This window comes from Heterocephalus glaber, unplaced genomic scaffold (assembly GCF_053883595.1).
Source record: "Heterocephalus glaber isolate CG9 unplaced genomic scaffold, H.glaber_assembly_v1.0 deba00001548, whole genome shotgun sequence".
Classification (NCBI taxonomy): Eukaryota; Metazoa; Chordata; class Mammalia; order Rodentia; family Bathyergidae; genus Heterocephalus; species Heterocephalus glaber.
The window spans coordinates 22,002-28,001 of NW_028258341.1; positions in this window are offsets into that span (position 1 = coordinate 22,002).

Here is a 6,000-nt window from a genome sequence, read left to right on the forward strand (position 1 = left end):
TCCTAGTTCTTTGAGGTATCTCCATACTGATTTCCACAGTGCTTGCACCAGTCTACATACCCACCAGCGGTGGAGCAGGGTTCCTCTTTCCTCACAGCACCGCCGGCATTTGTTATTGGTAGATTTCATGATAGCGGCCATTCTTTCTGGAGTGAGGTGGAATCTCAGCGTTGTTTTCGTTTGCATCTCTCGGATGACCAGTGATGTGGAACATTTTTTCATGTATTTATTTGCTATTTCTACTTCTTTGTCTGAGAAATGTCTGTTCATTTCAGATGCCCATTTTCAGAGTGGGTTTTTAAATTTGGGAGGTCTGATCTTTTGAAGTTCTTTATAGATTCGAGACAGTAGAACTTGGTCTGAGGAAAAGCAGGTGAAGATGTTTTCCCACATTGTGGGTTGTCTCTTCACACTGCTGGTGGTTTCTCTTGCTCTGCAGAAGCCTTTTAATAAGAAGAGATCCCACTTGTTGATTGTTTGTGCTAGTTCCCGGGCAACTGAGGTTTTGTTCATAAAACCTTTTCCTACACCAATGTCTTCAAGAGTTCTACCTAACCTCTATTCCAACTGGTTCAGCATTTCTATTTTAATATTTAGATCTTTAAACCATTTCGATTTTAGTTTAGTGCATGGTGAGAGATATAGGTCTAGTTTCAATCCTTGGCAAGTTGAAAGCCAATTTTTCCAGCACCATTTATTAAAGAGGCTATCTTTCCTCCAGTGAGGGTGTTTGGCTCCTTTATCGAAGATAAGATGTCTGAGTGTGTCTGGAGTAGTTTCTGCATCTTCTAATCTGTTCCACTGGTCCTCAGGTCTGTTTCTTTGCCAGTACCATGCTGTTTTTATCACAGTAGCTTTGTAGTAGAGTTGCAGGTTGGGGATTGTGATACCCCCTGCCATGTCTCTGTTACCTAGAATTGCTTTTGCTATTCTAGGTCTCTTCGTGTTCCAAATGAATTTTTGGATTGTTTTCTCAAGGTCCGTGAAGTATGCTGCTGGGATCTCAATTGGAATTGCCTTGAGTCTATATAGCAGTTTTGGAAGTATGGTCATTTTCACTATATTAATCCTCCCTACCCAGGAGCAGGGGATGTCTGTCCATTTTCTGATATCATCTTCAATCTCTCTTTTCAGAGTGCTATAGATTTCAGAGAAGAGTTTTTGGATTTTTTTCATTAGGTTGATTCCTAGGTATTTCGGCTTTTTGGATGCTATTGTGAAGGAACTGTTTGCCCTATTTCTCTCTCAGTGAGTCTGTCATTGGTGTAGAGGAAAGCTATTGATTTTTGTGTGTTGACCTTGTAACCAGCTACTTGACTGAATTTGGTTATTAAGTCTAGAAGACTTTTGGAGGAGTTCTTGGGGTCTTCTTTCTATATACAGTATCATGTCATCTGCAAATAATGACAATTTGACTTCTTCATTTCCTATCTTTATTCCTTTTATTTCTTTCTCTTGTCTAATTGCCATGGCTAATGTTTCCAGAACTATATTGAACAAGAGTGGTGATAGTGGACATCCTTGTCTTGTTCCTGATTTTAGTGTGAAGGATTTCAGTTTTTGACCCTTTAGTATGATGTTGGCTGTTGGTTTTTCATAGATGGCTTTTATCGGTTTGAGGTAGAGACCATCTATTCCAACTTTTGGTAGGGTTTTCATCATAAATGCATGTTGGATTTTGTCAAATGCTTTTTCTGCGTCTATAGAGATAATCATATGGTTTTTGTCCTTGGCTCTATTGATATAGTGTACTACATTGATTGATCTGCGTTTGTTGAACCATCCCTGCATCCCTGGGATGAATCCCACTTGATCAGGGTGTATGATCTTCTTGATGATCTTCTGCATTCTATTTGCCAGTATCTTGTTAAGGATTTTTGCATCTATGTTCATTAGTGAGATTGGCCTATAGTTCTCCTTTTCTGTTAGATCTTTCTCTGCTTTGGGGATCAAGGTGATGCTTGCTTCCGGGAATGAATTTGGGAGTATTGCTTCCCTTTCAATTTCATTGAAGAGTTTAAACAGTAGTGGCTGTAGTTCCTCTCTAACTGTCTTGTAGAATTCAGCGGTGAAGCCATCAGGGCCCGGTCTTTTCTTAGTTGTTAAATTTGAATTACGTTTTCAATTTAATTGGTTGACATTGGGTTGTTTTGAATTTTTAGGTCTTCTTCATTCAACTTTGCTAATTCGTACGTATCTAGGAATCTCTCCATTTCTTCTGTGTTGTCCATCTTTTTGACGTATAGGTTCTGGAAGTAGGTATTGATGATCCTCTGGATTTCTGCTGGGTCTGTTGTAATTTCACCCTTTTCATTCCGAATTGCATGGATTTGGGCCTTTTCTTTCATTTTTCTCTTAAGGTTGGCTAAGGGTTTGTCAATTTTGTTGATTCTTTCAAGGAACCAACTCTTGGCTTCATGGATTTTTTTGTATTGTTCTCTTAGTCTCCATTGCATCGATTTCTCCTCTGATCTTTCTAATTTCCTCCCTTGCATGAGCTTTGGGGTTGTCCTGCTCTTCTTTTTCTAGAAGCTTGAGGTTCAGCATCAGGTTGTTTATTTGGGCTCGTTCTGTTTTCCTAATATGAGTATTCACTGCTATGAATTTCCCTTGTAAGACTGCTTTCATTGTGTCCCATAGATTCCGATATGTTGTATTGTCATTGTCATTTAATTGAAGGAACTGTCTGATTTCTTCTTTAATTTCCTCTGTGACCCATTGGTTATTCAGAAGTGTGTTGTTCAATTTCCACATGTTTATGAATTTTTTTGAGTTTCTTTTGCTTTGGATCTCCAATTTCATCGCACTGCGGTCTGATAATATACAGGGGATGACTTCAATTCCTTTGCACTTACTTAGACATGTTCTATATGTGAGCATGTGGTCTATTTTGGAGAATGACCCATGTGCAGGTGAGAAGAATGTGTATTCTGATTTTGTGGGGTGCAAGACTCTGTAAATTTCTGCTAAGTTCATTTGTTCAAGAGTTCGATTGAGTTCTAGTATTTCATTACTTATTTTTTGTCTAGTTGATCTATCTATTTGTGACAGTGGGGTGTTGAGGTCCCCCACTACAATTGTATTAGTGCCTATATGACTTTTCATGTCCGTTAGTATTTGTTTCATATAGTTGGGCACACTAGTGATTGGTGCGTACATATTTATGATTGTCATCTCTTCGTCTTGGATTGCTCCCCTTACAAGGATGTAGTGTCCTTCTTCGTCTCTCTTAATCAGTGTTGGTTGGAAATCTACTTGATCTGCAAAGAGGATAGTTACTCCTGCTTTTTGGGGGGTTCCTGTCTCATGGAGTATTGTTTTTTACCCTTTAACTTTCAGTCTATGAGTTTCATATTGAATTAAGTGTGTTTCTTGTATGCAGCATATTGTTTGATTTTGCTTCTTGACCCGTTCTGCCAGTCTGTTTCTTTTGATTGGTGAATTGAGACCATTAACATTGATGGTTATAACTGAAATGTATTGACTTATCATTGCCATGACTTTTTCATTTTGTTGGGTTCTCCCTCTTCACATTTAATTTCTTGTTGTGCTAGATGGATTCATTCTGCTTTGCTTCCTGGGGTTGTGATCCTCAATGTCTGTTCCTAGGATATTGTGTAAAACTTTTTGGAGTGCTGGTTTGGTATTCACCAAGTTCCTAAGGTTCTCTTTGTCGTGAAAGTATCTTATTTCTCCATCCATTTTGAAAGATAGTTTTGCAGGGTCCATCAATCTGGGTTGGAGGCTGTTTTCTTTTAGGGCTTGGAATATGTCACTCCAAGCTCTTCTTGCCTTCATGGTTTGTGTGCAGAAGGCTGCTGTGATTCTGATGGGCTTTCCTTTGTATGTGATGTGTTTCTTTTCTCTAGCTGCTTGTAGAACTTTCTTCTTCTGTTGAGTTCGTGGAATCTTAACAATTATATGCCTATGTGTAGATTTTTTTTTTTGATGAAGGCTATTTGGAGTCCTATATGCCTCACTTATCTGTATGTCAAGCTCTTTTCCCCTGCCTGGGAAGTTTTCTGCCATTACTTCTGCAAAGAGTTTTTTTTATGTCATCTGCACTCTCCCCTGTTCCTTCATTGACTCCGATCAGTCTTATGTTTTTCTTCTTTGCATCGTCTAGCAGCTGCTGCATTGATTTCACGTGTTTCCTTATAATTTTGAAACAGTTTTTCTTTTCCTGGTCATTAATTGCAATCTTACCTTCTATATCTGAAATTCTGTCCTCACATTGGCTCATTCTGTTGTGTAGACTTTCAGTGGAGATTTTCATCTCCTGGAAATCTATTTGCATCTGTTTTATGGATTCCATTTGTTTCCTATGTTGGGATTCCATCATGTTCCTTAGCGCCTGTCTAGATTTATTAATCATGTCTTGCACTAGGAGCACAATTTCTCCTGTTATCTGAGAAATTATTTCTGATTTCATTTTTTCCAGATCCCCTTTTGTTGCCAGTTCAGTGGGTCCAGGTGGTTGAGTATCAGAGTGTTCCTTCTCATTTCCCTTTGGGGTTGCTATAGGTGATCTGGAAGTCTGGTTTTGAGACTTATTTACGTGTATTCTCATTTTGACTGGGGGGGGACAGGGTGGGTGCTGTTGGTGTCCGCGTGGCTCACCTCCTCTGAGCTGTGATAGGTGGGCCAAGGGCTGGGAGTGGCGGTAGGGATGGTGGCCCGAAAGCCCCTTCCTCTGGGCCGGAAGCGGTGGGGTGTTTGGAGGCCCGGAAGGCCCTTCTTCTGTACCAAGAGCAGTAGGACGGCGGCTCAGAAGTCCCTACATCTAGGGCAGGAGCTCTTTAAATGTTGAGAACTTGATTAGCTCCAGTACAGTGATCTGGGGGTCTGGTGTCCTCTGCCTCTTTGTAGTGTGAAACCAGGTGGCTGTCTGCAGAGGGCCGATTCGGTGTTTTCAGCGTGACTGGTGACCTTGGGGCCACATCTGCAGACCTGCCTGTCTTCAGCCTCAAACCTTTTTTTTTTGAAGAAAAATGTAGTTTACTTTCCCGGTGTAAAAAGAAAGAGGGATAGATGCTGTTTTGCCAGTGGAACAGCACACAGTTCAATTCTTTTTTGCAAAGCAGAGGAAGAGACTACTTCTCACAGTTTTTATTGCTGTGAGGTCTCCTCCGCTCTGCAGTGGAGGAACTCCTTGATGTGTCCCTTCAGGGTTGTCACCTCAACACTTGGCAGGGCCTGGGCCCCCTCCCATTGGTGCTCTGAGGTTAACGCTCTAAAACGCCCTAAGGACTCAGGCCAGGGAAGTAGTGTGCTGCCTCAGTGGAGCAGCTGTGCCAGTGAGCATTCATTCCCATAGCTCAGTGGAGTCCTTTGTCAGCGGCTCCTCCAGCCCTGGGTCCTTACGCATGTCCTCACCTGGCCTCCATGCTGGCTGGCGTTGTCCCCCTCCTCCTGACTGACTACTGAATCTTCCGACTAGTGATGTCATCTCCCGTACCCCTCATGGAAAATGTTATAGGCATCCATGAAAGAAAGGTTTCCCAGTGAGACTTTAGCATTTTAAAACTTTTATTGGATGAAGCTGTTTTCAAGAGAATGAGAAGATACTCCATAGAGAGGGAGAGAATGTTTTCAAAGGAAATATTTTGTAAAGAGGTGTGATCCTCATATGGAAACAACAGCCCTCCCCGTGGCCGCCCTCCCGGAAGTTGCCATCTCCCCCAGGGCCGGCTGGTCTTAATGATCCAGGGGAGCCTTCCGGCTTGGGGCTGGCTGACAGCCCACGTGGACTTGGGGATTGGAGCCGGTGCTCAGGCCTTGGCGGCAGTAACAGAGGCGGCAATGACCCAGGAGGCTCAGGCGGCTGTGCCCTGGGCCCACCGCCCCTGCCCTCCCCTCCTGCAGCAGGCGCCGCTGTATGGGGCCTGGGGGTGTGTGTGTATGTGCTGTGACTTCGCCCCCCCAAGGCGCACAGGGGCTGAGCCCTGCAGGGGAAAAGGGGCGTGCTGGTTCCATGCCAGGAGGCTGGCTGGCCTCAGC